General features: G+C 37.6%; 1 long non-coding RNA gene across 2 annotated transcripts in view; it reads left to right on the top strand.

The window, feature by feature from the left end:
• The window catches only part of LOC137860145 (uncharacterized), an 85,451-nt gene that overhangs the window by 49,205 nt on the left and 13,609 nt on the right, over window positions 1-22,637 (top strand). Inside the window, exons 3-5 of one of the 2 annotated variants that reach the window (XR_011098749.1) lie at window positions 1,204-1,316; window positions 4,204-4,376; window positions 13,103-13,190. This is a non-coding gene — a long non-coding RNA (uncharacterized lncRNA). Of the gene's footprint in view, window positions 1-1,203; window positions 1,317-4,203; window positions 4,377-6,560; window positions 9,538-13,102; window positions 13,191-22,637 lie in introns of those variants that run through there. The other variant, XR_011098750.1, reaches the window with a different exon arrangement.

Raw genomic sequence — 22,637 nt, 5'->3', positions numbered from 1 at the left:
TTAGAAAAATTTACCCTATGAACTTTAGAAAGAGATGCCAAATAAGAAATTTCTGCATAACAGCAATATTAGTTTAAAGCATGTCTTGCTACGCACATTAGAAACCTTCCTGATAAGGAGATTTTAAATTTGACTATTGATAAAATCCTAAGTTTATCACTAGTTTTCGTGTTTCATCTCTTTCACTGTTCCTTTGTGCTAACTGCATTTTGTTTTTATTTCGTGCCTTAATATTTTCTTTCTTATTTGTTTGAACTTAGAAAGGTGTTTGGTTTCGTTTATACTAACTGCATATTGTCAGGCACATGCTACAAATAGTGTTATGATATTAACATGGAGAATCCTAGGATTCTGAATGCCTATCAGCTCAATATTTTGACTTTGGAGGAACATCAAGATTATTCTTTAGAACTTGGTAAGAAATTGATGGACATTTAAAGTGAGCTTTGATTTGATTGGAAGATTGAATGACCAGAAAATTCTGCAGAATGCTCCCTCCAAAACCAGAGGGGATTTCACTGCAGCCTCTCCTGAAGTAGTATTGCTCTTGAGCTTTGATTAAAATTTCCAGTATGGATCTGCCAACACTTTCTCATGTCAGGCTTTGCAAATGACAAACCTACTGCTACATTAATATTTGGTAATAGCAGATACCAGTGATCTGAGAAACTTCTCTAACTTATTATACTTGATATACTTATTTTATATCCATCTGTTATGTTATAGGTGCAATAGCATCCAATATTATTTTAGTGTAGCTGTTATCTTTCATACAGGTAGAAGTTTTAAATAGAGGAGCTCTGCTCCGTTGTGGTCTGTCCCCATTTATTTTTCTCTGGCGTGTCTTCTGTGGGTTCAGTGGGAAAGGGTATGACAGCTAACAGCTAGTTCTTCCTTTTCCTCTACTACCTTTACATCCTGATCATTTGTCAGCTAAAAAGGCAGACTGGCTGTCCTCTGGACAGCTGCAGTGGCGGTGCAAGTATATTCAGTATTTCATGTTGTCTTGCAGTGGTAAGCAGCCAGAGGAAACTGATGAATCCAGTTGGTACTTGCTTTATTTTTTTTTTAAGGAGGGGATGAAGAGCAGCTTTATCTTTCTTAAATGAAGATTTATTTGCTTGATCTAGTGTAATATTTGGAGTTTGCTGTAGACCATGTCTGATACCTTTTCCTACAATGATTAATGAAATGTTCTCACAGTGATTAATGGAACATGAAGAAACGGGTTGCTTGGTGTGAGTGAAATGACTGAATCCAGCTTTCTGTTTCTTGACTTGTGTGCAAGACAGAATAAAACTCAGACAGCAGATGTGGTAAGTTAAGTATAGACTTTATAAGAATAAAAACAGTGGTTTACCCTGTTTTTTGTTTGTTTGTTTGTTTTGTTTGTTTGTTTTCTGTTTGTCTTTTTATTTTGTTTTCCTGAAGAAAGTATCTCTGTTTAAACCCATCTACTTCTAATTCTTAATTTTGTTTTAACTCACCCAGCCATTCATCAGAAGTGTCAGTTTTGGTATGCAATGATTCACTATGAAGCAAAATGAAAGCCTGCTTTCTTAGCCAATTATTAAGATATATATGCAAGTGTATAAGTAAATGCATTTTTGTGCATTTAGATATATATGTGTGTATATATATATGTACATACAAATGTTGGAAAACTATCTGTATGAAGGCAAAAATAACAGTTGGCTATAAAGTGAACAGCTGTTGTAGCCTTCTCTGTGTGTCAGGATGCAACATTGAGAGATAATTGCATAAGAAACACATCAAGAACTTCATAAACAGTTAGTTTACATAAATGGCACTTTTGTTCAAGTATTACTTGCCTGTTTGGCAGGCATAATCTGTAAAAGGGAATACCAGTAGCTTTTTTTTTTTTTTTTTAATTTATCTTATATTCATACATTTCCTGAAAGAACAATCTGGAAGAGCTTCACAGCTGCCACAGCAAAGCTAGCTGTGGCTAGTGCCAGTCTACCCAACTTGCATTCCTGGGAGTTAATTCTGGCTGTAAAGTTTTTTTTCCTGGAAAAAATGTATTTGCACATTTAAAAATAACTATTTGCACATTTGCACTATTTGCACATTTTGAAAATCATTTGTGCAAGTAATCAAAAGAAACAAAAGGTGCACGCTATATCCACTAGTTAGACATTCTTGGAAGATATTGAAAAGGTACTGTAAGCCATGGCCAAATTAAAAAACTGGGGAGGCGTGCATATATATATATATATACATATATATATATTGCATGCAGTTCTGGTTTTGATTGGCTTCTAAAAGCAATACAGCTCTGTATGCAAGCTAATGAGCTCTTATCTGGCAGGTGGATGAGCTGCAAATGCAACATTTCTTGGGTACAGCTGTGATCTCCTGCAGTTTAGTGCAGATATCAGGGTCTCTATAACATGCTGCATTTTGTAGCCACTAATGTGAATGATCTGAAGGAACTTTGTAAGGTGATAACTAGGGGCTCTAACTGGTGGTATTTCATTACTTAACAGGAGATAGCAATATTAGAGATACACTGAGTAATTCAGGATTTGACTAGAGATAGCAGTGAAAAAATGAGGAAAATCTCAACAAAGCCCAAAGTTTGTGCACAAGTTCTAGCTTCTTTTTATTCATTTATTTATTTAGTTAGTTAGTTAGTTGTGGTGAAATGATACCCAATATTTTGATTGGGAAAGTGACACATTTAAGTGGTATTTTTGTGTAGAAATTCTTACTGGGAAAGTCTATTTTTAAAAAGATGAAGAATTTACCTTCAGTGATCTGAACCAAGTAAGTGACCACCATTCAAAGATCATTTTATGAAGGACAGAAAAAAATTTGGATCCTAAGTCGTGTCAAGAAAATGAATGAACATAAAATAATACTTCTGTTAATCTTTGTTTCCCTATTTGCCAAGTTCAGACACCAAATCAATTTCATCTGCTTATTTCATAATTTCACAAAATTAATTAATTAATTTTTCATAAGTATGTATTAAACCATACTTTAGATATAAAACAAAATCATTCTCTAACCCAAATTAAAGTTGTACTGGAATTCATCGAGCTCAATAATTGTACTAGTCCCTCTGGTCATAAGAATGAGAGACCTCTCATTGGTCAGAGGTGAGTAGTGGTGGCCCAGCTCTACCTCTTGCAGATATATACAACTGGCAGTGTTTAAATACAGTGGGTTATTGAAAGAAAGGATAATTCTTTATTTTGTGAAAGTAACAACTAACCCCTTGTATATCAAATATGTCCACTGCAATTTGTAGTCATGTTTCTAAAAGTAGGACAGGAAAAGTAATATCACTAGTTTAAATATTCTGTTCTGTATATTAAAAGGTAAAAGGAAACATTTCACTGGTCTAATATTGAAGGCTTGTTTGTTTGCTTGTTTTTAGTTTAATAGAATGAAACATATTCTTAAGTCAGACCATTAAAAAAAAATCCCCAAATTGTAAATGGGATCTCTATCATACACTATTATTAAGATATTAAATTAAAAGTAAAGGAAAAAAAAAAACACACTATAACAACATTCAATTATCCAGCATGATTCAGGTGTTTAAGGACACTGATCTTTTCATAATAAGTAAGATTTAAGAGATATGGCTTTGCTTGTAGGATAGTTCATGTTGTTATGTGGAGTGGGAACATTTCTGTACTGTAAACTGCAACCCCAAGTCATATGGTGTTTTGAGCATGGATGATTTCAGACCTATTAGATATTTATTTTAGTGCTTGTGGTTGATCAGTGAGATTAGCAACTGCAGCTGGAGAAGACTTCGGAAAGTTTCAGTTTTTCAGTTTATTGTGCTAAACTTGTGTTCTTTAAATACCATGCTTGTCTTTGTGAGCAGATGAAAAATGGGTAAAGAAATGCAGACTCTTTGTTGTTACGTAAGTGCATTTTGCCATGATACAGAATTCAATTTTGAAGGAGTAGACATTAATGTGAAAGTTGTCCAAAGATGTAGGCACTTCAGATCATTTTTAGCCTTTTGCTTAATTATGAAAAAAAAAAAAAAGGGGGGGATTAAAAGAGTTAATTTCTCTATTATGCCTTGCCATTGTACAAAGTAATATTTTTTCTATCTCATTCTAAGTCTTCAGTAACTGTTACATATTATATTTGCAATAGTTTTCCTGTGGCTATTCAGATGTCTGTTGTGAATTTATCTGTTTCTTTCTGTTTTAGTAATGGGCTTCCCTTCAAATACCTGACCATTCTTGGATCGGTTGGAATGTGTTATTTGTTGTGGGCTATGGGGCAGGAGGTGGGGAGAACAGGATGGAAGAGTTGGACTCAGTCCAGTCCACGATGGGTGGATAGTGACACTGTCATGTGTGCCCCTCTGACGGTGAAGTGAAGTGAGTATTAAACAGTAGCAATACTTTCTCCTTTTCTGTTTCCAATAATCTGCAGGTTGGGAATATGCTTCAGCAAAGTAGAAAAGGACGATTAGTACAGATATTCCTGGGTGAGATGAAGTGGTCTCACGTAGTGTAATTTAAGCTGTTTTGCAAAGAAAAATTAGATTACTGAAGCTTAGAAAAGAATCACTTCTGTTACATGTGTCCAATGCCACATCTCCACGAGGCATCTAAGTGTCTTCTTGTTTTTGACTTACAAAACATTGAAATACCTGAAAGAGACTTATCAGACTGCCCAATACTCTGAAGTCCAAGTCTGCTCTCTGGAGAGACAGTGTTCTTTGCAAACTGGAGATTTCAGCCTTCTCAAGCAGGTGACAGAATGAAAATGGATCTCCCATACACTAAAGAAACTGATGCAATTTGTACTGTTAGGTAAAAATGGATGAGGGGATGGGGTTGGTGGAATCTCCTTGTTTTGCAGTATTGAGAAACCAGGCTTTCATTTTCTCTTCTTTTATGGCAAATACCTGGAATGGAAAATTTGTATCTTGGGGTATTTTAATCTGCAATGGAAAGAGGAGCATTTTATGTGATTTTATATTTAAATTGAAAAATTAATGAAATTCTCAGTTCATCACTGCATCTTTTAAAAAATCCTTCAATAGCAAACTACTCTTACTTAAAATAGCATGAAGGTAAGGATTCTCACTGAGGTTATTAATATTTCTGAAATACATAAAATAGTGCAGTGGCTTTTGAAACTTCTGACCATTTCTCTTTCATCTGCAATGTTTTGTGGTTTTGTTTGCTGGCAAGTACATTTTTTCCCATTGTTCAGTGGGGCTGTAAACTGTGTGGAAGGGAAAGGCAGGACAATCAGAATACAGCATATTGAAAAGGTTGAGGTAGTAAAGCATCTGCCACAGATTATATGAGATACTAAAATTCTGATACTTAATTTCAGTGACCATAGTTTCAGAGGAAAAAACACAATGGTGCAATACAGATTTAGTTTCCTGAAAAACATTACACTGAATGGACGTGGTAAAAACTTGAAATATTCTTACTGCAATTTCAAATTGGTAATTTCATGGCTTTCAGGGGAATTTTTAGTGCTATATGAAGGAAATGCAGGCAAACAGAATGCAAAATTCATCTCACTAAAATGCATGTGGCCTGAACTAAGACCATTGTAGCTTTCTCAATACATAAGGCTATATTTTAGTCTCTCCTTACTTCCCAGTAAGAAATAAGGTGGAAAAAAAAATAATTCACATCACCAGGGTGAATGAAGTTTGATTGCCTTTGTTGTTCTAAAGTGTGTGAACTGCGAATGAAGCCTTTCCTGGGATTGAGGCACTTGTAATGTTACTTTTCTTGGTGATTCTCTGGACTTTAATAATGCTTGAGCTTGTTATTCAGCATCGTGCCCAGCAAGCCCTCCTCCCCTACCTGGCTGCCCATTTTCACAACCTTTGCAGGAGCATAACAAAACTTCATCATTCAGTATGGTTGAAATTGGCTAGAAAGTTGAAAATGCAGTCGTGTGCATAGGCACTGAAAGGGATTGTGTTTGTCTTGCTGGAGAAGGAGACTCTGAAAAGACATGACGGAAACTTCACGTGGAAAAGAAAAGACAGAAAAGGCATAATTAAGGGGAAGGATAAAGATCAAGAGAGTTTATCAAGATGATTGTAATGTTTGACATGTGAGAAAGGAAAGTTCTTGTGTTCAGCAGTATTTTATGTGCATGCACATTTCTAAGCTTCCAGTAGTTCTCAAACTTTTCTGTAGTAGATACCTACCCTTTCCATACACAGGTTGATTTTCATCTCTGAGTCTTCAATTCTTGTGAAAACCAAGGTTCATTCTGGCACATATTTTCACCAGATAAGGAATATATAGTGTTTTTTGTTTGTTTGTTTGTTTGTTTTTCCTTCAAGGGAAGTTACCCTTTGGACTTTTCTTCATATATTACATATTATTATATTATTCATATATCATCTGTGGAGAGGATGGTATTTTGTAACTGTTACTTTAAAAAATAAATAAATAAATAAATAAATAAATAAATAAATAAATAAAGAGTCCAGGAGTGGTAAAAGATGTGGTAAATCCTCATAGTATTCTTAAAGTAAATCTTTGTTTTATCTTCCATATCCTGGCATGCATTTCTAGAGCAGTTTGAGTACCATATAAAGGACAAGTAAAGATGAAACTTCAGAGCCTGCCTGAACAGTTCGATCACGTCCACATCTCCAAGTGTCCCAGAAGTCCAGGAAAACCTCTCAGACCTTTATTGCTTGATTTTGTAGCCCAGTAAATACGGTTATATTTGCTGCTGCTTGAGGCAGGCAGCAGTCTGTCACATGTCTCAGGAAATGTGTAAAGAATGGGAAATATATAAAGGGAACATATAAAAAGCAATGCAAGTGGACCTGGGAACTGAGGAGGAAGAAACCTTAGCACCAGTGTCACATCCCTCCTAGGGTGACCTTGGAATACTAATAGCTCACTTCAATACCCCCAAGCTTCATCACTCTGAGGGGCTTCAAAAGGGTAGACATAACATTAAAAGAAAGGAATAAGTTTTCCTAAATTTTCTTGTAGAAAAATGTAAAAGACATTACTAGTTATACTTTGCTTTGTAATTTTGTTTTGGTTTGCTTTCATCTGCAGCTCCATGAGTTTTTCACTGTGCAACATTCCTGTTTAGTTTTGACAGGTTTGTTAGCCCCAAACTGTTCTTTCTAATTCTGTACCTCATGCTAATGTCTGAGTAGTTTCTTCTTTTCCTCAAGTCATTTTGGAGAGCAGAAGCTTGCTGATCAGCACTTTACATCAACTGAAATTTCCAACATTTAGCAACAAAACTGCGAAACCTTATATGACATACAATGAGATTGCCAGCTTAGACTTCTTAATTCAGAGCTTGAATAGTTTGCACAGCCATTTTCCCCTTCCCATTATTTTCCAGCTCTTCTTTTCATTTTTAGTTTATAGCACGACTGCACAGTAGCAGATTTCACTTACTTGCTGGTGTACTGCCAAGGGCAGAGAGCGAGAGAAGAAAGAAAGTGCTTTCTTGGATTTAGTTTCCCCCCCCCAAGGGAAGTAACAGACCAGGCTTGGCCAGCATAGCTATTTCTATAAACTACAGCTTTCTGTACAGTTGTGTATGCAAGGAAAGTTATATTTTCAAATAATTTTATTAATTTTTCATACTTTTTTCCTTCACGTATTTAACAGACAAATAAGATATTCCATGAATAACAGTTTTAAAATGACTGCAGAGTCAATTTTTGATTAATAAATGTAATCTCTAGAAAGATTCTAAGGTATCTTACCCATCAGTGCACTTGTCACCATTTTCCATGAGTTATATCTTCAACTGTCTTTAAAAGGCAGTATGGTCTAGTGATTTGGCCTGGGGAAATGGAAGGACTAGGTCTCATCTTAGCAATGTCCTTGAATTGCTGTGTGACTGTGACCAAGTTTATTTCAGTGTATCTTGCCTTTCTGCTTGTAAAAATGAGGAAACTCTACCTTCAACGGAGTTCTGTGATCCTCTGATAAAATGTGCAATGTGAAATCCCAAGTCCATAAAATCTTTATTCATATAACTGACTTTAAGCCTTTGACCAAACAAGTTAAGAAAGTGTTCACAATGCTTCTGCTCCTTACTCACTTGGGACTCAAAGCACACATCAGTATTCTCCTGCTTTTCATAACATTTTAAATTACATGTTGAAAAAAATATATTTGCTTTATCAAAAACTCCATCCATTTTTGTTGTCATACTGATAATTCAAAAAGCCTACCTGTAAACCAGAGTTTTAGTAACTGGATAGCATGCTGTACTGGGTAGTTTCCATAAAGTTGCTTTTACTGTCAAATTCCTTCATGTACTGAACTCATGTAAGTTTGGCAATATTATCTGGTGTAGAAACAAAACACTTTTTGTTGCTTAGACCTCTGTGATTCTAAGGCAAGGACAGATGCTAAGGAGCTGTTATGTATCATTCCAAAAGCTGTCACTTTTTGTCCTCTCTAAAACTGCTGTTTTCATATCACTTTAAAGACCTCATTCCATTGTAATTCAAAGGGAATCTTTTGAAGGATATCAGTAGCCATTTGGAGGTTTTAATTTAAAAGGAAATATTAGAAATATTAGAAATATTGTCAGCTCACTCATCCTCTGTTGATATACAGTATTCATACTGCATTATGATGCCTTATGGATTTCTGTATATTTTTAGCCCTTTTAGAAATGTATGTTTTAAGTACATCATAAAGGCACTTGGTAAATTTTTAATTGTGTGTACTCCAATCCATTTTCTAACTATTATGTAGCATCTTTGCCTTCCTCATTCTCTTTAATTTATTAAACTCTGTCTCCTGTTGTTTTTCCTTGCTAAAATCAGAAAGGCTTTCTTCCTGTCTCTATTTTTTTTTTCAGTATATCAGCAATTTCCAGCGTCAGTACTTGAAAAAAATGTTTTTTTTTGATTTTCTTCTTCAGTTTATGCTCTTGAGAGTAAAGAAAATGCTTATTACTGAAGTTTTATTATATTTGCTAGAGCAAAGAATGAAATGAATTTAGATAAATCTTGATGTTTATTACCTGAATGAGGATGCTTTATATCAGGATAATGATAGTATCACTCATGGAGAATAATCAAATTGTTGGTATCTACTTCGCATGTATTTAAAAAGAACATTGATTTTATTATTTTTGTCTGCATTCTTGCTATCTACAATGCCTAGAATAGTCTGCAATCTAATGACAATGAACTATGCAGTTATACTGATAAAAAAATTAAACTTAAATACCTGCAACTCTTTCTACGAACAAATTGTTTTCATTTTGATTTCCTAAGTATATGTTATGATGCCTGTTTCATGTATTCTTTAAGCACTCATTTTCATTTTGTATAAAAGCTGTGGTACATTTCAAATAAGTGAGCTTGTACTTGTTTGAAGTTGTCTTTTATCCACAGCAAATCCAGTGGAACAGTAAATGCTATATCAAATACTGCAAGCCACTGGCAATTTTTTATGCTTTTGCCCAATGCTTACCTTTTTATAAGTAGAATACCAAAGCTCCTCTTAACTTGCATGCAAACCAGAATGTCATATCTGATGCTTGGCTACAGAAGCAGACTCCAAGTCAGAAGAGAAATAAATCTAGAAAGGGAAAGCAAGTAAAGGTATTAAAAAAAATAAATAAAATAAAACCACTGCTGTCCTTGGCTAAGTAAGACCTATAGAACTTCAAGGAAAACGTGATTTTTTTTTTCATTTGACACGTAGTACCCCACCAGGTCTGTGAGAGACTAACATCATGATTTTTGGCTCTGCTCTTAAGGATATCATCTGAAGTGGACAGGATCTTGAGATTTCTGTAGGACATGATCCATTCATTTTAGGATTTTTGCCAGGACTCCTCCATACTATTTGCCTCCAGCATTTTAAGTATTGTATTGGGTTTATGTGGCAAGATTTTGGTAGCAGGGGGCTGCAGGAATGGCCTCTGTGAGAAGAATCCAGCAGCTACCCCATGTTAAATAAGGGCTGGTTTCAGCCACCTCCAAAGGGATCCGTTGTTGGACAGAGCCAAGTCAATAAATGATGTTGTTTGCACCCCTGTGAGAGCAGATTTAAGAAAAGGAAAAAACTTTCTGCAAACAGCATCTGTGAGAGTGGGGACTGAGAAGCAGCCCCACAGCCCCCAAGTGCAGGAGGACAGAAGATACTCCAGGCAGGGAGCAGCAGTTCCCCTGCAGCCTGTGGAGAGGCCCCTGGTGGAGCAGGCTGTCCCCCTGCAGCCCATGGGTCACATGGAGCAGATCTCCATGCTGCAGCCCATGGAGAGCCCCTGCAGGATAAATTTGGGAAGGACGGCATCCCATGGGAGGCAGGGGCAGAGAGTGAAGGAGCGGCAGATGACCAAGTGTTAGGAACTGACCACAGCCCTCATTCCCTGTTCCCTTGCCCTGCATGGTGGGAGGAGGTAGAAGAGTGTGGATGTGGAGAACGTTTTTAGTTTGGTTTTAGTTTCTCACTGCTTGTTATCAATTGGTAATAAATTTTATTAATCTCCCTATGCTGTCTGTTTTGCCTGTGACGATAATTGTTGAGTGATCTCCCTGTCCTTAACTCTTCAGTCCTTTCCATTGTATTTTCTCCCCCTTTCCCTTTGAGGGGGAGGGAGAAGGAGGGAGAGAGCAGTTGTGGAGCTCAGCTGCCCAGCTGGGTAAAATCACCACAAGCACCTAAGCACTTAAAAAGAAAACAAAATAAGTCTTTACAAGGCAGTCCAACAGAACACTCTGATGACTCTTTAAATACAAATTACATAATATTGAGCCTTTTGCAGTTTTGATATTCACACTTTATTTTTATATAATGTTCTATCACACAGATTTTCAGATGGAAAATCTCCCACTGAATGATAGTCAGGGCAGTAAGCTGCTTTAGAGGCTCCTTTAGTCTGTTCTGATTAGCAATAACACTTATCTAGTTAAAAGCATTGCTTGGCATGACAGTTACTTGTGATGAACATTTTTTTTTTTTTAAGTCTCTGGACATCATACTATACATGCATTTTAAATAGCAGTTTAGCTAGCATTGTTCTTGTGGAAAAACATGAGTTTCTTTGCTAGCCATCTCAGTCCTAACATTCACTTCCCTCCTATGCAGAGAAGGGAAAACAAACATTTTGCCCAGAACAACTATGCCCCAAGATTGGACAAGAGGAATAAAAGCAGAATTTAAACACCCATGAGACTCTTCCCTATTTTGCACCAGGAGGTGCTGTTTTTTATGATCCTGATAAGAAAGGCACTCAGACTCTGAAAAGAACAAGTTTAAATGCTATTAGTCGGAGTTAACACAAAATGCTATAGGTACACCTATGTCCCTTCATGCAGCATCAAATGGGACTCTGATCACAGTGCAGCATGCTGTGCAGATCCCGCCCATATAGAGGCTTACTGGTTTGCTCCTCTGAGCTCTTACAGGATTTTCTTACAAGGAAAACAATTCTATTCATCATTTCTGCTATCCAACAAAGAGTGTTCCCATGGGAACTTGCTGCTGTAACTCTTGATAGATGCAAGGACATGTAGGTAGTTTACTTGCTAGTATTGAGTGGGAGCTGCCTACGGTCTCCTTTGTTACAATCAACATCCCGAGGGATGTGCACAGCTGTCCCACGCAGCCTGATGGTTACACTGTAGTTGCAGCACAGCTTGGGCCTGGATCTGCCCAGGTTAATGGCTGTGTGCATCACTAACTCCTTGACATACAACAATATATCTGTCCTTGGAATTGTAAAAATTGTAAAATCCTTGTAATTCTCCTCCATGGTGTGCTTTGCTCAACTTGAGTGTGACAATGCTAAGAGGTATCATTGGTGACAAATGTGGGGTTTTAACAGATTTCCCTTTGAATAATAAGGGACAAGTGAGATTTAAAAATACTGGTCCTGCCTAGGTTTGCACTGCAGTAGCTAATACCATCAAAATCATCCTTTTTGCAAGGCTAAAGTTGCAGCAAAACAGTGGTGAGTCAGGTTCAGATTTCTCTCAAATCATACTTCTAATTTGTCAGTCCTAATAAAAACACCTGAGAACCCTGAGCATGAAATTTGTTTTCATATCAGATTTGTCCATCTTTGGTTTTACAGCTTGTCCTTGTCTCCTAATTGCAATGCAAATTGAGAGGTTTTGACTTGCTGTGTACTTGCACCAGGAGGGACATCACAGTCTGAGAGTTTTCCTTTAGTCGTGTTGTGCACTGGCACTAAGGAGCGAAGCAGATGCTGTGTTAAACCACAAGAAAGTGACTTAATCCTTTTGACACCTGCACTGGGAAGCTCAGTGCTTCGTGGTGGTTTTGGTAGGAAGCAGCATGCTCTTGTCAGAGCTTTAAAAACAGCAGCAACTCGGATGGACCTCAACAGACCAGATTCATAGATGCCTTGTGGCTGGTGTTTCAAGATATCTAAATCTAAATTGACTTTGCCCTCTTTCCTGCTGCTCCAGTCTATCCTTTGTACAGTCCTCTAGACACACCCTAAAGTAAGACATCAAAAGTAGCATAGTTGCACATAGGATTGAGAATACTTGCACAACCTTAACGATGTAGGAGAGAATCCTATCCTAGCAAATTAAGCTTAGTTTGCTTTATGTAATATTTGTTGAATCCGAATTTAAGATAGTATAATAATTCACTGAAATAAACCTTCTAAGGAAATATGGAATGAAAAGGCGTTCATCAGTTTCAGCTGTGCATGTCTGTGCCCCTGTTCATGCATCTTGTGATGCCTTTCAGTATGTGGCAGCCTGTTTGGCAACTGTTAAAAAAAAAGGAAACTTAAACAAAGAAATAATTAGACACACTTCTCCTTTGTTTTGCAGAGCTTTTTTGGGTTTGTTACTGTTCAGTGAATGGTCAGGACTGTACTTGCCATTTTACCTAAAAACTATACCAGCATGATGTTGTTCTAATTAGCATAGTTGTGGGTCTTCTGTATGTACGTGGGATGGATGGATGACATATTGTGAATAAAGTCAGCAATGCGAGGCTTCTCAATAGGGCATCCTGCTGGCTTAATATTCTTTGAGTGTTCTTCTCTTACTGCATTATATGTGAGAAATGATTAAACAGAGAAGTCATTAGCCAATTCAAAAATAACGGTGAAATTTCTTTCATAGAGAAAGCCCACCTGGAACTTCTCATGACAACATCAATAAACTGTCAAAGCACAAAGGATTTGGAGATTCAAGCTCCTAACCTCAAGAGGTAAAACTCTTCTAGTTTATGTTATCGCTTCATGTTGCAATGCCTAGAATAGAGTTTTGGTTAATTGAACTAATTATTTCAAATTTCACTCCCTTGTATTTAAAACAGAGTTTTTCTTAACGGCTCAGATTTTAAACAGGTTTATTAATAGTCAACAAACATTAACTCTTACCTTTTGTATAGTTCATGTGACTAAATTAGGAAACACACACACACAAATACCTAAATCAATTCCAGTGTCTTACGGATTTCCAAGCTTGCACTGGCTGTTTTTCATTTTCCCTTGTTTATCTGTGTTTGCTGAAGGCACTTCAGAAAGTGCTAGGATTATTAGAATGATAAGTATAAACTGCTGTGATTGATGTTTTCTTAACTTGTAGTGATGAGTCCAGACCACTTTTCAGTTTTATTTTTCTAGTCAAAATTAAATGTTTTCTTCTTCATTCCTCTCTAGTATATTTTATTTCAGCTGTTCCGTGGTTTGCATTTCTGAATTTGTTAACTATTTTTTCTTAAGTCCCCAAACAGCTTCATAATTTAGATGCAATATTTCATGATATGGTAATTAATATCAGCACATGCAAGTTGTTGGTATTCAATTTACAGCTTGTTTAAAAAAATACATATAGTTGAATTTAACTTATTTCAGGGTTTCCCTTCTGAATCTGCTCATGCATATGAAATTTCATAAGCCAAAGGCAATCATATGGTACGGCAACATTATGTAAAAATATAGTACTGGTTCTGGAGAGTGTCTGAATGTCTTTATTGAATGCAGACCTCATTTTTTTTCCCTGTCTGGTAAACTGTAAAAATTAAAAATTCCTATTTTCCTATTTTTATTCAGGTAAGCCTTCTATAACTTCAGTTTGAGAGCTTCTGTTTTAAACAAAGCTCTTCAGATTTCATAATAACTGCTTATCCCTGTCCAAATCAGCAAGCTGAGTCAATCCTGGACAGAAGCAAGTAACAAACTTCCATGTTAATATCTCAGATCTGTGTTAGAATATAAAATCAATTTATGATGAATTAAAATCTGTAGCTTTTTTTTTTTTTTTTTCCAAAAACGGACATCTCTGTTTAAACAGATTTCCTTATCTTCAAATAACATTTAGCAGCGGAATTTAAGGAATGAGGAGTCATTTCACAAATGGATGTATAAATATGAATCTCCATGATAAAAAATGATACAGTTACATCACTTTCAGGCAGTGCTTCTCTGACCAAGTATATAAAATAAACTTGTGTATACATTAAAATACAGCAAAAGAGGAAAAAAAAATAAATCAGATTTTCCAATGTATATTTTAAATTTTGTTATTGAGAAAAGCACTTGACATAGTTGAAAGTGAAAAGACATTTCAAGCGCTCAGAATCCTTATTTATGAACATTTTTTTCATAAGAACTATATGTCTCTTGAAGAGATGAAATGTATCTGAATTCTTTGCAACCAAAGTACACTGAAATAGAAATCACTGCTGTACAGAAGAAATATCCCTTATCAAGACAGACTTGTGGTTCCAAGGATAACGTTTTGTTACAGATAACAAAAAATGTTTCTTTTGCAGCCAGCCTATGCTGTCCTAACTAATAGATATTTGATTTTAATGTGAAAAGATAAAAACTTTCAGTCTTTTAAAGGGAAACATGAAACCCTAAAATTAGAGTTGGACAAAAATAATAGCTAAATAAGAGGATCTACTGTCCTAATTTTCAGATTGGTCCTGAGCTAATGCTAGTAAGGTTAACAATTTGAAGCCTGTGTGTCTGCAGCCTTTATGGTGGAAAAGATGTTTCTGAGGTGAGAAAGGAACTGCAGAGGTCCCTGGTAGAAGTGTGTTTTCACTCTCATTGTCAAGGTTTTTTATTATTATTATTTATTATTATTTTAAAAAATTATTATTATTATTTTTAATCCCCACTTCTCCTTACCAGAAAATAATGTTTTGAGCTGATGAAAATGTGTTGTCCACGTGAATGTCTTTATGCCAGGCATTGTTGGTCTTTACTCAAACCTGGTGTTACATGGAAAAATGACTAGTCTATTTTCCTGTTAAAATTAGAAGGAAATTAAGATTAAGCAAGTACATAAGGGAGCCCTAGAATTCAGAAGCATTGACAGTAATCATAATATAGGTATAATAATGTCCTGCCTAATCCTTAAGCAGGAGGAAGATATTAGACAGGTAATAGTATTGCCAATAATGTAGCAGACTGAAAATACTGGAGAAATAATTTCTGAGTGATGTGATTTACTTTTAATTAAGTCACCTTACCCATGTCTTGTCCTGTTCCGTTCCTCCTGTGTAAATCTTCCTCTAAACATTGATATTTAAGGTCAAATTCATCAAGTTTCAGATGTTGCAATTCACTTCAAGAAGTTCAATTCAGTGAAGTGTTTCCTATAAGTAAATTGTGTCAAATGCTGCCTTTTTTGTCCTTTGAGTTTCAGAAGATGTTAAGTGTAAGTCAGTAAACATGATTATGGTTTAATTACTTTCCTCCCCTTTTGAACGGTAGACTGTTTATAAGATGTCCGTATGTATTCATATTTGCTATCATGTATACTTAAAAAATAAATCTGGATTCTTTTCCTTTGAAAATTATTTCAAATGAAACCTGAAAAATCAGCAGAAATGATATAACTTGGAAATTGGGATAAACTTGTGCGCAGTGTTACCTCTCAGCTTTTCAAATAACAGAGGTCTTTCAAAGTTATCTCCAGGCACTTTTCTCAGAAAGCAGGTTTACTGCTTTGCAGGTAACCTGGTTTTACTCAGTTCATTGCTGAAGAATGCAGTTCTTGGTGGGTATCGTGCCAGCCATACTGGGTCTTCTTGGCATGTCAGAATCATTTGTCCCATCTTTCCCTGAATCCCAGTCTCTCTTTTTTTTTTTTTTTTTTTTTAATATTCAGAAGAAGGTTTCTAATGAATTTCCTCTCTGAAAGTAGTAGGGGTAGAAAAAACTTTTTCAGAAGGAATAAATTTGCTTTTGAAGGAGAGTGGTCAGTCCCTGACAATTAATGAAACTGTGAAATAGTTTTATAAAATATTGTATTGCAGATATACAGAATGTTCCTTATCTTTTTTGTATCTTTATTTACTCAATATGTCTGAGAAACCACTTACATTTCTATACAGAAATATGGAGGTGTATCTTGCTTTTAAACAACAAGATGCTGATCTCATTCATATATGCATAGGAGGTTTTTGGAAATGGTCATACTGAAGTCATGAAGATCACTTGTGAGGTGACATATTATTTGGCGTAAGAAATGATATCAGAAGAAAAGTCATAATGTGAGTAACAATTCAGATTTTCAGGTCGTAGCTTTGATATATCAAATAACCCATTGAACTTTTTAGTAGTTTAGTAATTAATTAAAGATCAATACAGATTTTGCTTCAAGGAGCTGAATGGGATAAATGACTACTAAAGAAAGAGGGAACAGAATTCTGCAAGGTGACCTATTGGAAATGATATTCTGAATGCAAAAAATATCCATGATTGTTAAAATGTGTGCAGAGTAGGCAATTTAGATAACTAGGTGCATATAATTTCACAGACAGTTATTTCATTTCTAACTGTAATGGAAAAAATTGTTTTCATTGAATCTGAAGTCTAAGAGTACATGGACATAATCTATGTCTTTATAACTACCAAAAATAATATGCATTTTCTATATTTTGACCATAGGAAGCATTAAAAAACACTTGAAAGTTTTCACAGGAATAAAAAAACATCACAAATGAGGAAAACTTCTTTCTTGAATGTTAACTTTGTTTTATTTTTTATCTTGTGACTTATATACGTCAATTATGAATACTATATTTGTAATAAAAGCATGGGAAAACAAAATTGCAATATAATGAACTTTCTACCCACTATTCTGTTCATATCACTCTTTAAATAGTTCATGAACATTGTAAAAGGAATAAAATTGTAAAATATATCACTTCTTTATAAATCCTACCTATGGTGGTAATGGGTAAAGACTCTTAAGACTGGAAAATAAATTCTTGTTCTTATCTTGTGCATTTAGAAGTTATGAGTTATTGCTATTTCACTTCATGATGGTAATTTGCTTTGTTGCTTATGTGCAAGAGTAGACAAACTTCCTAAGAAACAAAGCGATGCCAGGAAAATGTAATTATGAAACCATAAATTGTAGCATGGCAAAATAATACATTCAGATATAAAACTCAACATAAAAGCAGAATGACATAGATTTAAAATCAATTAACTTCCTTTATTTTTTAATGTTTTGAATTGTACAACATTTTTAATGTTTTGAATTGTACAACATTTTAAAATGTTGTACTTTGAATATTATATTTATCCAAAAGAGCTGTCTGCTTGTTTGTTCTGTGTTTAGCAAAATGTATCCGTATTTTTGTCTGCATCACTTAAAGGAGAAACATCTGGCTCTAAAACTTGTCCTTTACTAGTAGTGATCTAATGTTAATTCACCTTTGTAGTTTGTTTAAGACTGTTATTGTTCAAACTAAAAACAGATACACTACGCAATACTATGTAATGTGTAATAGTACTACATAATGGACACTGCGTAACAGCCTCTTCAGGTACCCCTCTCTCTCTTAACAAATGCATGCTTGAAAAATCCAACTTCCTTTCCTAGCTAGGAGGAAGTCTATGGGATCTGTGAAGTGAATTACCATCACAGAAGAATACCATTTTTGCTTGTCATGGCTTCAGGAATGTTCTTATTCTTCTGTGTGCTCTGGAAGAACCTATATGTCTTGACAGGTATATGGTTTACTTGGTCCCTTCTTGCCACTGAGCATCCCTGCCAGGGTACTGATGTGTTATGAAGAGAATGTATAAATATTATATTTTGTTATTTTTTTGACACTCAGTTCTCCAAGTAATACTGCATTCAACAGTATGTTAGAAAAGACAGAAGAGATGAGATCCCACCCAAAATATATTAAAAATTAGGCTATTTTTTAAAATATTCTAGCAGAATTAAGTGCAATTTGCTGCCAAAGCTATGGGCCTATATGGTATTTTCATGAAAGAACAGTGAACCATAGAGGATAAAGCAAAGCACAGTAAAACAAGAATGGGAGTTTATTCCTAGTTTGTAATTATAGAAGTAATTATAAAATCATAGAACCAAAGATTATTTGGGTTGGAAGGGACCTTAAAGACCAGCTAGTTCCAACTCCTCTGCCATGGGCAGGGATGGGGCATCCACAGCTTTTCTGGGCAACCTGTTCCAGTTTGTTGTAGTTTAACCTGGCCGGCAGCTAAACACCACACAGCCATTTGCTCACCTTCCCCCCTCCCTCTCTGGGATGGGGGAGAGAAACGGAAAAGTGAAGCCTGTGAGTTGAGATAAAGACAGTTTATTAAGACAGGAAAATAAAAATAAAAATAAAAATAACGATAATAATAATAACAATAATGATGATAATACTACTAATAATAATAGTGTGTACAAAACAAGTGATGCATAATGCAATTGCTCACCACCCGCTGACTGATGCCCAGCCTAACCCTGAGCAGTCCAGCCCCCTCCCCCCAGCTAGCCACCCCTATATATTGTTTAGCATGACGTCAGATGGTATGGAATACCCCTTTGGCCAGTTCGGGTCAGCTGTTCTGGGTCTGTCCCCTCCCAGCTCTTGCTGCACCCCGAGCCTGCCCATTGGCAGGACAGAGTGAGAAGCTGAAATGCTCTTGGCTTGGTGTAGGCACTTCTCTGCAACAATTAAAACATCAGCATGTTGTCAGCACCCTTCTCATCCTAAGCCAAAACATAGCATTCTACCAGCTACTAGGAAGAAAATTAACTCTGTCCTAACTGAAACCAGGACACAGTGCCTCACCACCCTCAGAGTAAATAATTTCTTCCTTGTGTGTAGCCTGTCTACCCTATTTTAGCTTGAAAACATTGTTCCTTGTCCTATCACTACATTCCCTGACAATGAGTGCCTATCCAGCCCCATTAGGTGGTAGAAGGCCTCCCTGGAGCCTTCTCTTCTCCAGGCTGATCAGCTCCAACTCTCTCAGCCTGTCTTCATAGAAGAGGTGATCCAGCCCTTTGATCATCCTCATGGCCCTCTTCTGGACTTGCTCCAACAGGTTCATGTTGTTATTCTGCTGAGGGCTCCAGAACTGGATGCGGTACTTCATGTGGGGTCTCCTAATAGCAAAGTAGAGGGGAACAATCACCTCCCTCACCTGGCTGGCCATGCTTCTTTTGATACAGTCCATGATACAGTTGGCTTTCTGGACTGCAAGTGCACATTGACAGTTCCTGTTGAGCTTCTCATCAACCAACACCCCCAGGTCCTTCTCATCAGGGCTGCTTTCAATCTATTCTCCGCTCAGCCTGTATTTTTGCTTAGGAATTCCCTAGCCTAGATGCAGGACCTTGCACTTGGCCTTGTTGAACCTCATGAGGTTTGTACAGAGCCAGCACTCAAGCCTTTCAAAATCCCCCTGTATGGCCTCCCTTCCCTCCAGCATATTGACTGTACCAACTTGGTGTCATCCACAAGCTTGCTGAGAGTGCACTTGATCCCACTGTCTCTGTTGCTGACAAAGATGTTAAATACATGTAGCACCAGTCCCAATACTGACCCCTGAAGAATACCACTTGTCAGTGGCCACCACCTGGACATCAAGCTGTTGACTGCAACTATTTGAGTAGGACTATCCAGCCAATTCCTTACCACTGAATGGTCCATCTGTCAAACGCATGTTTTCAATTTAGAGATAAGCATGTTGTGCAGGACAGCATCAAATGTTTTGCACAAGTCCATGTAGATGATGTCAGTTGCTCTTCCCTTATCCACCAACACTGTAATCCCATAGAAGGACACCAAAATTTGTCAGGCGTGATTTACCATTAGTGAAGCCATGTGGCTGTCACCAATTGCCTCTTTGTTTTCTATGTAACTTAATAAAGTTTCCATAAAGATCTTCTCCATTGTTTTGTCAGGAAGAGGTGAGACTGCCTGGGCTGTAGTTCCCCAGGTCTTCATTTTTTCCCTTTCTAAATTTCTTTCCCCTTCCCCTTCCCCTTCCCCTTCCCCTTCCCCTTCCCCTTCCCCTTCAAGTGGGAACTTCACTACACTGCCACAACTTCTCAAATATGGTGGGTGGTGGCTTAGTAACTTCATCCCCCACTTCCCTCAGGACCCTTGGATACACCTCATCAGGTGTCGTGGTTCCGCTCGAGTGGGCAGCCGAGCTCCACCACAGCCACTCTCTCACTCCGTCTCCTCAAAAAGGAATGGGGAGAAAATATGTGAAAAGGGCTCAAAGGTCGAGATAAGGATGAGAAAATCACGCAGTAATTATTGTAATGGGCAAAACAGACTCAGCATAGGGAGATAGTAAGATTTATTGCTTATTACTAACAAGCTAGAGAAGTGAGAAACAAAGCAAAGAAACCAAAAGCACCTTCCCCCCTCCATCCACCCTCTTCCACCTCCTCCCCCCAAGTGGTGCAGGGAAATGGGGGAATGGGGGTTATGGTCAGTCTACAGCGCTTCTTCTCTGCCGCTCCTTCTCGGTCACTCTCGTCCCCTGTGCTGTGGGGTCCCACCCACGGGATACAGTCCTTGATGAACTGATCCGGCGTGGGCTTCCCACAGGCAGCAGCTCTTCCAGGACTTCTCCAGATATGGGTCCTTACCACGGGGTCCATCCCTCAGGAGCAAACTGCTCCAACCTGGCTCCCCCATGGGCAGCAGCTCCTGCCAGGCCACCTGCTCCTGCGTGGGCTCCTTTCCACGGGCTACAGGTCCGGCCCAGGATCTGCTCCAGCAGGGGTCTTCCACAGGCAGCAGCCTCCGTCGGTGCAGGGCCACCTGCTCCACCGTGGTCTCCTCCACGGGCTGCAGCGTGGAACCCTGCTCCACCGTGGTACTCCATGGGCTGCAGGGGGACATCCTGCTTCACCATGGTCCTCACCACAGGCCGCAGGGGACTTCTGCTCTGGTGTCTGGAGCACCTCTCCCCCTCCTTCTTCACTGACCTTGGCACCTGCAAGGCTGCTCCTCACTCCTTTCACTCTCCCAGCTGCTGTGTGGCGCAGCATTTTTTTCCCTGTCTTAAATATGCTCTCACAGAGACGCAAAACAACATCACTTATTGGCTCGGCTCTGGTCAGCAGTGGGGCCCTTACCAAACATGGGGCAGCTTCTAGATCCTTCTCACAGAAACCACCCCTATGGCCCCCTGCTACCAAAACCTTGCCACATAAATCCACTACATCAGGTCCCATGGACTCATGCACCTTCATGTTCCTTAGATGGTCTCAAACCTGACCTCGTACAGTGGACGGTTCTTCATTTTCCCAGTCCATGCCTTTGCCTTCTGGGATTTGGGTAGTATGGCTAGAATACTTGCCAATGAAGTGTGAGGCAGAAAAGTTACTATGTACCTCAGACGTCTCTGTATCTAGAGTAACCAGATCTCCCATTTCCTTCAGAAGCAGGCCCACATTTTGCCCAGTATTCCTTTTATCACTGATATATACTCACAGAAGTTTTTCATGTTGCCTTTGACATCCCTGGCCAGATCTAATTCTAGCAGGTCTTTCCTAACCCAGTCCATAGCTGCTTGGATAATTTCTCTGTATTCCTTCCAGGATACTTGTCCTTTCTTCCACCCTCTGTACACTTTGTTTTTGTGTTTGAGTTTGTCCAGGAGCACCTTGTTCATCCATGCAGGCCACTGTGTGCTTTTGGGCAAAACACATGCAGTTAAACATTCAAAAGCCACTGTTGCTTTCTGGAGGATCTGTGAGTCCCTACCCACACCCCCCAAAAAAAAACAAAACAAAACAAAACAAAAAAAAACTTAGAATTCACACTACTGGAGATCCCAGACTGGAGTGCTTGTGCAGCCACTTCAGCTCCGATGACCCTGGTATTTGTTTTCAAAGCAGACTTCATTTCATTTGGTGAATCAGTTCTGTACTCAGTCGAGGCTGAAATTAAGATTGCCCTCACAAGTATGTTTCTCTAATAGCACAACTCAGGTAGTGTTAAACAGCATCACACAACTGAAGAAGTGGTAGCAATGTGATTCATTCACTGATGTTTAACAAATGCTTAAAATTAAAATTATAAGTCTTTTGAAATTTCATACAATGATATTCAGTCATTTATGGGGAAGTTAGATTACATTTCTTGCATTTAATTTTGCAGTTATAATTGCAGAAGAATGGCAACAAGATAATAGAATTTCTTAACATTTTGAGAAGAAATTAAACTGTCAGCATAGACGTTATAGAAACTATAACTGTGGCACTATAGAAATTAAAAACACTTCACTACTTATGAAAGTGTAGGACATCAGTGCTATCTTAGCTTTTTCTTCTTCCAAAAAAGGAGATGACAAAATGCTTTATCACCCATTTTTTCTGTGGTCTAGCAGAAATATTGCAGCCATGTATTTTGGAA

The sequence above is a fragment of the Anas acuta genome, chromosome 1 (genome assembly GCF_963932015.1).
Source record: "Anas acuta chromosome 1, bAnaAcu1.1, whole genome shotgun sequence".
In the NCBI taxonomy this organism is placed as follows: domain Eukaryota; kingdom Metazoa; phylum Chordata; class Aves; order Anseriformes; family Anatidae; genus Anas; species Anas acuta.
Note: the sequence above shows the minus strand (reverse complement) of the source record. Positions and strands in the feature narration are given on the sequence as shown.